The sequence below is a fragment of the Rhinolophus sinicus genome, chromosome 2 (assembly GCF_057876585.1).
Source record: "Rhinolophus sinicus isolate RSI-liver-muscle chromosome 2, RSI-T2T, whole genome shotgun sequence".
In the NCBI taxonomy this organism is placed as follows: domain Eukaryota; kingdom Metazoa; phylum Chordata; class Mammalia; order Chiroptera; family Rhinolophidae; genus Rhinolophus; species Rhinolophus sinicus.
This window is the reverse complement of record NC_142502.1, coordinates 31,439,254-31,450,569: the sequence shown is the minus strand read 5'-3', so window position 1 is coordinate 31,450,569 and position 11,316 is coordinate 31,439,254. Positions and strand designations below refer to the sequence as shown.

General features: G+C 36.8%; 1 pseudogene; it reads left to right on the top strand.

Annotated features, from left to right (window-relative positions):
• Positions 1-10,738: 10,738 nt before the first annotated feature.
• LOC109446247 (small ribosomal subunit protein eS27-like pseudogene) lies at positions 10,739-11,009 on the top strand (annotated as a pseudogene).
• Positions 11,010-11,316: the final 307 nt, after the last annotated feature.

The window sequence follows — 11,316 nt, the reverse complement described above, 5'->3', positions numbered from 1 at the left end:
TTTATTTACCTAGTGACAGACATTGAGTGTACTCACAGCATGTATTTATAAGCAATTACATAATAGGCTCTGCTTGTTAATAAAAACTAATTGCTTATAATACACTTTCCTGTTTGCAATGCCTATTCACCCACATGATCTCAATCAATCTTCACTCCAACCTTGTGAAGTAGATAGGTCAGGTGCTATTATTAATTTCACTTAACTGATGAGAAAAACAAAAGCTTAGAGGGATGAAAATATGTAGCCAAGGTTATAACACTGGTCAGTAACAGAGCTGTCACTCTGACCTGCATATTCTGATTGTAAATCGCATTTCCCCCCTACCCTCCAATACCTATGAAACTAATTTTCATCTCTAAAATCTTTCATTTAAATTAGGTGTCAAAATCCTCAATGCCAATCCATCAGACAGAGCCTCTTGGGCTGGTGGATAGAAATGAGCTTCTGTTTTTTCTCTGAAATGATAAAGAAAAGAAGGAGAAGAAAAACTAAAAGCACTTCTTTGCAGTAATGGTCTTGACAAGGGTATGTATGTTGTCAGTAGAGTCCTCCAGGAAGGGAGGGACTGGGAATTTCTGACAATATAGCCCTTGAGCAGAACTGGGACTTCCAGAAAAGAAAAAGAAAAAAAAAAAAAGAAAGAAAGAAAAAGAAAAAAGGAAAAAAAATATAGTGCCTCTGACGCTTTTGAAAGCTGATGTTCTGGATGAGTGTTTGAATCTTCTACAGCAGAGCGAAGCCCAATTGCTCCCTGGAGTAGTGCTGGGACCTGGCCAGTTACTACTACTTAGACTTTGACACCCGAGTATCCAGCAACAAATGAAATAGTGATGGCTGTGTGCCTAGGTGTCTATGGAAATTCTCCTCACTGTATGTTCTTAGGTAATTTTGTATCAAATGGAAAGAAATGCACTGTACTTAAAACCAGTTATTTTGTGAATCCCTTGAACCCTTTAAAATGCCATAACCGAGCATTAGTTCAGAAACACCAATCAAGAAAATGCATGCTCCAAAGGTTGTATCCAGGGAAGAAAAAAAAAAAAAAAAGATGTGAGCAGCTTCAGAACACAGTATTGCCAATTTGGAAGAGCGATTTGCCTACAGCTGGATATAATTAGCAAGCATGGGTCAAAAAGGAAGCCAATCATAAAAGTGTAAATTGGATTGAGGTGGAGGGATGGGACAGTGAAAGTTGATTCCAGAGCTGGTATCTTTTGACTTCAAAATCTCCCTGTTGTCAAAAAGCCTAGTCTAATGATGTTAATAAAAGATTGAACTGTGATAGAAAAAAATGTTTTGTCCTCATTGTATCCTAATATGTGTTTGATAAATTATCTTTTCTGGGACACTATATGGTACTGTATTCATCCTTTATACTAGTGAGTAATTTCCATGCCAAAAAGAAATCCCCCCCCCCCCAGCTCATTATAGGAAAAAAAGACATAAAGGCACCAGTTCTATAGCATCCCACTAAATCCTGTTTGAATGCTTTTGGTCTGAATGGACAAATTATCCTGAAGCATTTTTTGCTGTTGTTATTATTTTAGTTAAAACCAGGAAGAAGATAACTCTTAAAACTAATTAAATATATCATGTATTCAATAATATAGTTTGCAGGGTTAAAAGCTCATATGCAAGGTTGCAGCCTGAGGAAAATTAACACAGCTGAATGAGAAATTATCTAATGATTATGCTGCTTCTTTCCTCCTACTTACTTCTGAAGGGGGTTGGGGGGTGCGGCTTCACATATGGAACCCTGTGGATCTTGCCATCTTTCTTTTTTGCTTATTCTGGTCTTAAGACAGAATGAAATAGAATTCTGAACACAAAATGTGATGCTTCCCAAGCTCTGGAGATTTTTCTAATCCTCCAAATGGTCTCCAATAAAATCCTCCTTTTACACTGTTGATGTTGTCATCACATTCATAACCAGGGGAAGTCTGACAAGAAAATGAACCATTAAAACCTACACACAAACATAAGGACTCATTTCGGTGCAGAAGTCCTCTTTAACCAAAGCAAATAATTCATTTTGTCATTTGTAAGTATTTATTAAGTGTACAACAGAGTGCTAGTTACTCTATGGGGGACACAAGAGAATTAGTAGTTTACATTTAACAGACAAAAAAAATCAGGAGAGGACAAGCCACATGGTTGTGTGTGTGTGTGTGTGTGTGTGTGTGTGTGAGTGTGTGTGCGTGCGCGCTAAATCCTAAATGTGAAAGCAAAGTATTAGGTCATGGTGAAGTGAAATTGGAGGGAAAAGTTTTGGGGGATGACCAGTTTTGAGCCAGATCTTAAAGAAAGTGATGATTCTGACTGGCAGAAAAAATGGCCTGAGGTATAAACCGCTTTTCAGAGCTTCAACTTCTTACTTGAACACGCTTTCTGTGAAGTAGTTTGCTCTTGCTAACTGACCAAAATGTGCCTCTTATTGACTGTGTGATACCTGTCTATCCTGGAAATGAGTTTTCATTTTGTCGTTGACTTTTCAAATCACCTGAGAAGCCTTGTTGGAAAATGCATAAAATACAGATTTCACATAACATAGTTTATGTGCTTTGAAAGCTTCACAACTGCCTGAACTAAATAAGCTCAGAGAAGAGTTCATTAAGAAATAGCTATATGTCATGCAGGGCGGCCTGCAGGGTCTCTGGTCCCACTCCCCACATAAGAACGCAGGATATGGGTGAGGCCAAAAAGTTACACCCACAGGGCCATAGGTAGGGGAGTCATACCATTATAGTCTCACTGGAGGCTGGAGCCACACGACCCGCAACCTGTCGTCCACTTCGCTGCCTGCCAACCGACTGACTGACCAACCAACACAGCTGTGGCAGTTATATCAGGGGCTAGTTGGCTAACTGGTTACATCTGACGGCCATCTACTACCCAAGCCAGCACCTTTCCACGTGAGGTTGAGAGCCTGGAAACTGCTCTCTGGGACTCTGTCCCCACACCATATGAGCACAATGGAGTATTAAAATAACATACACTTTCTTTGGGGCCATAATGAAATTGTCAATTAGCTCTTTTACTTGTTGACAACTACAGCTGATATAAATTTCCCCAACACTTTGGGGAAAGAATAAGGCGGAATTGGTCAAAACCTAGCTTTACTTAAGTTTCTGCATGATGTAAAATGGTCACTTAACTAATTTATATAAATTTTAGACAAGCTTGGTAGACAATGTGAATGTATGTAAGAAATAATATTATTAGCTAATTATATAAAACCACATTACATGGGGTGGTAGGCAGAATAAAGACAACCTGATGCCCTCCCCAAATATCCATGTCTCTGGATACTATGAATATGTGAATATGTTCCCTTGACATGGCAAAAGAGATTTTTCAGGTGTGCTTAAGTTATGGGTATTGAGACAGCAATATTATCCAGAAATATCTGGGTGGGCTCAATGTAATCCACAAGGTCCTTATAAGAGAGAGGCAATAGAGGTATCCAAATTAGAAAGGAAGATGTAAAATTGTCACTATTTGCAGATGACGTGATGCTACATATAGAAAGCTTGAAAACTTCCCAGAAAACTATCAGAATTAATAAATGAATTCAGTAAAGTTGCAGGACCCAAAATTAATACTCAGAAACTTGTTGCATTTCTGTACACTAATAATGAACAATCAGAAAAAGAAAGTAAGGAAACAGTCCCATTTGCAATTGTATCAAAAAGAATAAAGTACCTAGAAATAAATTTAACCAAGGAAGTGAAACACCTATACTTTGAAAGCTAGAAGACATTGATGAAAAAAATTAAAGAAGACACAAACAAATGGGAGGATATACTGTATTCACACTGGATGAATTAACTTTTAAATATCCATACTACTCAAAGCAATCTGCAGATTTAATACAACCCCTATCAAAATACCAAAGGCATTTTTCACAGAACTAGAACAAATAATCATAAAATATATATGGAATCATAAAAGACCCCAAAGAGCCAAAGCAAACTTGAGAAAAAAGAACAAAGTTAGAGGTATCACACTTCCTGGTTCCAAACTATACTGCAAAGCTATAGTAATTAAAACAGTATGGCACTAGCACAAAAACAAACACGTATATCAATGGAACAGAATAGAGACCCTAGAACTAAACCCAACCTTAGATGATCAATTAATTTATGACAAAGGAGGCAAGAATATAGAATGTGGAAAAGACAGTGTCTTTAACAAATCGTGTTGGGGAAACTGGACAGACACTTGTAAAAATTGGAACTAGACTGCTTTCTTATACCACATACATAAATAAACTCAGAACAAAGACTCAAATGTAAGGCCTGAAACCATAAAACTCCTAAAAAAAAAAAAATCACAGGGAATAAATTCTTTGACATTGGTTTTAGCAATATTTTGGGGGATGTGTATCCTTAGGCAAAGGCAACAAAAGCAAAAATAAACAAATCGGACTACATCAAACTAAAAAGCTTTTGAATGGGGAAGGAAACCATTAATAAGATAAAAAGGCAACCTACTGCATGGGAGAAGATATTTGTAACTGATATATCCAATAAGGGATTGATATGTAAAATATATGAAGAACTCATACAACTCAGTATCACAAACACAATCGGATTAAAAAATGGGCACAAGACATGAATAGCATTTCTCCAAACACAACATACAGGTGGCCAACAGACACATGAAAAGTTGCTCCACACTTATTACAAGAGAAATGCAATTCAAAACCACAATGAGATATCATGCCATACCTGTCAGAATGACTATTATCAAAAGGACAACAATAAGTGTTGGCAAGAATGTGGAGAAAAGGGAATCTTCATACATTGTTGGTGGTTTTTGAAAACTACTAGTACAGTCACTATGGAAAACAGTATGGAGATTCCTCAAAAACGTAAAAATAGAACTACCTTAGGACACAGCAATTCTATTTCTGGATATTTATTTGAAGAAAACAGAAACAATAATTGGAAAAGATATATGTACCCCTATGTTCATCGCAGCATTATTTACAATGGTCAAGATAGAGAAGCAACCTAGATGTTCATCACTGATGACTGGATGACACACACACACACACACACACACACACACACACACACGGGAATATTACTGAGCCATAAAGAAGAATGAAATCTTGTCATCTGCAACAACATGAATGCAACTAGAGATATTATGTTAAGCGAAATAAGACAGAGAATGACAAATACGTATGATGTTGCTTATAAGTAGAATCTAAAAAATCAGAACAAATGAACAAACCAAATGAAACAAAAAGAAACTCATAGATAGAACAAACTGGTGGTCACCAGAGGGGAGGGCGGTGGGAGGATGGGAAGAAAATGGGAAGGGGATTAAGAAATACAAATTTAAAGTTGTAAAATGAGTCATGGGGATAAAATGTACAGCACAGGGAATATAGTCAATAATATCAAAATAACTACATATGGCTATAGAATGTTACTAGACTTACTATGGTGATCATTTCATAAGGTAAATAAATATTGAATCGCTACGTTGTACTCCTGAAACTAATATATTATTGTAATTAAAAATATATATATTTTTTCTTTTTAGAAAAAACAGAGGGAGGCGATAGAGTAAGAGATAAAAGATGAAAGGATGGAAGCAGAAATCAGAATGCAGAGAAAAATGTTGCACTGATCGGTTTGAAGATAGAGGAGGGGACATGAGCCAAGAAATGAAAGTGGCTTCCAGAAGCTGGAAAAGTTAAGTGAGCAAATTCTCCCCTGGAGCCTCCATGTGGAATATAGTCCTACTAACACCTTGATTGTAGTCCAGTAAAATTTATTTCAGTTTCTGACCTGCAGAAGTGTAAGATAATAAATTTGTATAAATTTAAACCACTGTTTATCACACACACACACACACACACACAGATATATATTTTTTACAGCAGCAGCAGGAAGCTAATATGCGTAGGTTATTTCATTTGATCCTTAAAGCTATTATACCCATTTTACATGCTTAAGTGAAAAGTGAGAAAGCTGATGCTCGAATAGCTTAAGTAATATGGTTAAGTAAATGGTGGAGCCAAAGTGCAAATATAAGCACTCTGACTTCAGAGTCTGTAGTGCTGAGAAATATGCTGTTTCCAAACACTAATTTTAAATGGCAATAATATATTGAATTATGTTGTGTAGAAAAATTATTTTAAAAAAATGAATGTATTTGAAATTTCCTGTATTTGCAATGAATACAGGTCTTAACATTCTGTTACAGTTCCTTTGCTATAAATGCTAGCAATCACATTCTAGTCTGGTATTTTATTTAGTCAGATGAACACATAAATCAACAGATAGCCCATATCAGTAGTTATGTTGAAGATTATGCATCGTTTACATTTGGTATATTTCTTGTTGTGACTATCATATTATTTTCTGTAGATTACAAGCTATTGAAGAGGCCGAGACTGTATTTCGTCTATTTTCTACAAGGCTCATGGCCCATGTCCTCCCATCTACTTGCTTAAATCTTTTATATATAAATCAGTTGGTCATTAATTCTGGGGGTCATTGCCTCCTTAGGAATCATACTTTGGTGTCATTGGTGCATAGCCTGTTACTTTAATTTCCTGGAAGTCAAGGGTTGTATATTGTTTATCATTTTATCTCCATCCATGAGATTGTTACTGTCACAGAGTTGTTCAATTAATGATAATCAAGGAATGAATAAATGAATGGATGAATGAATAAAAAGACTTTTCAAGTTCAAGTGACTTTATAGTCTGGCAGGAAAAGGCGTGTAGAATTGTGAGATAATGAAAGAACAAATCCAAGACAGAGTTTAAGAATAAGAGAACTGAATAAGAAAACCTTTACTCCTATGCCTTTTGAAGTTTAAAAAGTATCTTTTTGATGCAAGATATTAAAGCCCATTTTTTTCCTTTATTTGATTTCTATTTTTTTTTGGCTTATAGCTACAATATTAATAAAAAATGTAGACTTATTAGTTTTTCTGTGTGTTCTTACTGCTGATGAAATATTTTTTGCGTGTACAAACAAACAGCTGTCAACATCAGTTATTTACACCCAGAGATACTGAAGGCTTATATTCACAACTCATTATGTTATACTCAGAACTCAGCTCCTGTTGCAGCAGTGAGAGTTGTGAGAGTAGAAATCCCAGGTATCTTGGTTAAAGTACGATTGCACACTAAAACTGTTTACAGCTGTTTAAGTCAGGGTGCAAAGTAAGCAACAATCTCTGCCCTGTGTTTATCTTCTAGCAGAGAGAGAAAGATAATAAACAAATAAGTAAAACATATAGATGGCCTAGAAAGAATAACAGCTATCATTACAATTAATACTGTAATATCTGAAAAAAATGTCATAAAAAAGAGAGACTTTATTATATTTTACTTTTAAAACCAAGGCTAGGTTCAACATGTTAATAATATCAAAAGTAAAATTTTGACTCTATAAGAAAAGAATAGATGCATTTTTTTCCCTTCAAAACCCTGTGTGCTTATATTTTATGGAAAATTGTGTAACTATCTGGGTTTCTTTTTTTTACTTTGGCTGCTAGGAAACTCAGAGATAAATCTGCATTCACATTTAGTAATTGCATATGACTTATTGGCCTACATTGTTATATACTAAATTTCCAGTGGTCTTGTTTTACTATTTTACCCTATTTTCCTTTCACCTTGATGTCTTTACTTATTTATATTTTAATGTGTTGGTTTTATTCTTCTAAATCAAGAATTAAACCTACCAACAAATAAGTAAAACGAACAAGCAAACGAAACTACTCCAGCAGAATGGGAACCTAAGTTTTGCAGATTCATAAAGTAGATGAAGGGGTTCTACATTCCTGCTTCTTAAAACTTTTTCGATGAAAAATGCCAAGTCACAGGAACTTAGGGTGTCTCATTCAAGATTTTGGAGTGCATCCTTAAGCATGTGCCAATTACACCTTGTCAGGGTGAAATGAGAACGGGGGTGGTTTCCACATTATGAGAGGCTATTGGTTAAAATGTAGTCTAACGTCATTCAATTCTAAATCACAGAACTTTTACATTTCTATCCCCTCTGTGACATTCTGCCAGTTATCCTTGGATTGTGGTGAGAGAAAGAAAGTAGGATGACCCACCAGGTCCTCCAAATTCTTCACAAAACTGTCAATAAAAATAAATCTTAGTTCAGAATCTATAAACCTTTATGAAAGGACATGTTTGAGGAGACTAGGTAAGACATTAGAAATGCCTTTAAATTAGTGCAACCTATTCCTGCATTAAGAATGTTAAGAAGAAATTAGGCGACTCAGATGCAAAGGTATGATTTCTCAAAGGAGAAAACGACACCTGAGTTGGTGACAAGAGCCATCACAGAGCTATTTTGTCCAGCAGTAATACAACAGCTGATCAGTTTACTATGGAGCCCAAGGGTAGATTAATTATTTAGCAGTGGCATAAATTGAAAAGTTGGCCCTAACTACTTCAATACAAACTGAAACACCAGATTCTGCAAAACTCTCAGCAATAATCACAGAAAATGCAACGGAATTTGAAACTAGGTTTTGCAATTGGTCTAGCATCCCCATCTCCCTTTTCTTCCGCTTAACCCTCAACCTCCATTTTCCCCACTCCAGTCCATCCAATTACCTCCCCTCCGCCAACCCCATATGCCCACTTCACACTAAACAATGCCTTCCTAACAGGGCAATTCCTCTCCACAGCTTTCCCGCCCTCCTTTCCTCTCCTTTCTTTTCTGTGTTTAATGTTCTGTACTGGGCATTAAAGGTACAGAGACAGGGCACAGTGTCTTCTACCTCTGAGAGCATAAGTTACCATCTAATGGTGAGTATGGGGACAGGGAGAATGACATGTGACAAAAGAACTGGGAATAAAGGCAAAAATGATAGGCACCAGTGAGGTGCAAACAACCTGCTGTGAAAACACAGCTGAAGAAGCAATTAATTTCTGTCATTTTCTAGTAAGGATGGTGACAAATATCTTCACTCTGCCTATTCCCCTCCCATCTGTTTCTCTCACTTCTAATGGGGACAATTTAGGATCTGGGTTGTCAGTTTCTGCTACTGAAATGTGAAACTGGAGGATGAAATTTATTCTGATGTCAACCACAGAAGAGGCTGTATTTAATTTAATATATATAGCCAGACAGAAGTTTGGTGACTAAATCTTTATAAGGAACAGCGATCTTAGGTCCCTGATGCCAGTTTCTGCTTTAGGGCCCACAATAATAGTTGCTGCAATCATGTTGTCTCACTTCTCCCTCTTGGCCCCCACTTCCTGATGTCTCTCTAGGATTTCCCAGTGTTTTGCCTCACTGGTTCCTATAGCAGACTATTCTCACTGCTGTACACTTCAAGTACAGACCAGTCTTTGTACCAGGACAATCTGATTGCCTACATCTTACAAATTTGGAGGCACTCTTCAGAGCACTTTGCCTAAAATGCCATTAGTTTATGTGTTTTATCAAACACTCAAATGTTCCTGTGAGGGGAGGGCAGAAGTTTTATCAGTCACTTATACCTCAGTTTGAATTATTTCCTCATTTCATTTTTCTCGAAACATCTAGTAGACATAAGCTACCTTTGGGACGCTAATTCATTATTTTTGCCACTGTTTATTTAGCATCCTATTCCAGGTTAACTTGCTACAAAAATGGATAAAACTTGTCCAGCTTGTATGCCAGTTGGAGGAAAGAAACACAGCATAATTTTAATAAAGAATAATTGTATGGAGAAACCAACAATGCTGCCTTGGGAATTGGGTACAGGCTTCAGAGAGAGGACCACGGATTTGAGATACATTTTGGAGTTTAAATTGGTGTTGACCAGAGCTAGGAAAGGAAGTGGGAAAACTTGGAATTATGAACACTTTGAAATTGGGAGGTTTGGGGTGAAGGCCAGGATAGAGACTTCAGGCAGCCAGGAATAGCATAAGACATTGTGGGTAGAGGAGAAGAATTAGATTCAGAATTTGGGAGAAAATGCCAAAAGGAGAAAAGGATAGGGGAAGATTATAAGACAGTCTGTGACTATTTTAGATTTTTGCCACTGAGGGCTTATTTTAAGAGGCAAAGAAACAAGGCAGTTGAGATTTGGGATAATTTGGAAGGAATTAGAGTATGAATAATAGAACTGACAGTACATGAATCATCATTACTTTTAATCAACCTTTCTCCCAGTTGCCGAGGATTTGCATTGTTTGTTACACATAAAAATGATGAAAAGTGCAGAAGTCCTGGTTCTTTCGTTAACTGCTTGCAAGTACCCTGCACTCCCAGGGATCCATTTCTTCATATTTCACTGGAAAGCCCAGGAAAAGATGATCCTTAAGATTTCTTTTAGTTCTAAGGGCTATGGTTAATTTTAGGTCTTGGATGAATTGTGCTGTGTATTGCCCTATCTAAATAGATACAATCTCCTCCTACTTGGAGCATAAGCATTACCACAGCACTGGCATCAAAGAATTCAGGGGCTTATTATTTTAAATTTTAAAAATAACTTTGCTTCCTCATTACAAAAATAATACATGTTCATTACAGAAAAATTAGAAGAAAATTGTGAAATATCACAACCCCTACCTGCTCAGACACAACCACAGCTAATACTTGGTATATACGAGTATATATAACCTTATTGAGAATACTATTATTTCAGGTAAGACCATATTTAATTACTAGTGAATTATTCTCTACTAGAAAAAGCTGCTTGTTTGCTTCTTCAGGAGCTGGGAGACCCTTTCCGGTGGTGACGACCTCCCCATAAGAACATGCCTCTTGCTAAGGATCTCCTTCATCCCTCTCCAGAGGAGGAGAAGAGGAAACACTAGAAGAAGCGCCTGGTGCAGAGCCCCAATTCCTACTTCATGGATGTGAAATGCCCAGGATGCTATAAGATCACCACCATCTTTAGCCATGCACAAACAGTAGTTTTGTGTGTTGGCTGCTCCACGGTCCTCTGTCAGCCTACAGGAGGAAAAGCAAGGCTTACAGAAGGATGCTCCTTCAGAAGGAAGCAGCACTAAAGCACCCTGAGTCAAGAAACCATCCCAATGAACACGTTTTGGATAAAAAAAAAATAATAATAAAATAACATAAAAAGAGCCAGGAGATTTTCACACAAAGAACTGAGCATTTCATGGGCTCAACAAATCCAGGCAGATTTCATTCTTTCTAGAAAGTCAATCAACACATAATAAGTAAGAGCTAATAGAATTACCACTCAATAAAATGTCTTCCCTGTGACTTCAGATTAACCCTTCCTTAAAGTCTTTTTAACAAACATTAATAGGAGTTGTGATTTATGGTACATATACCAGGTGTCAGGCACTGTACAAGGTAC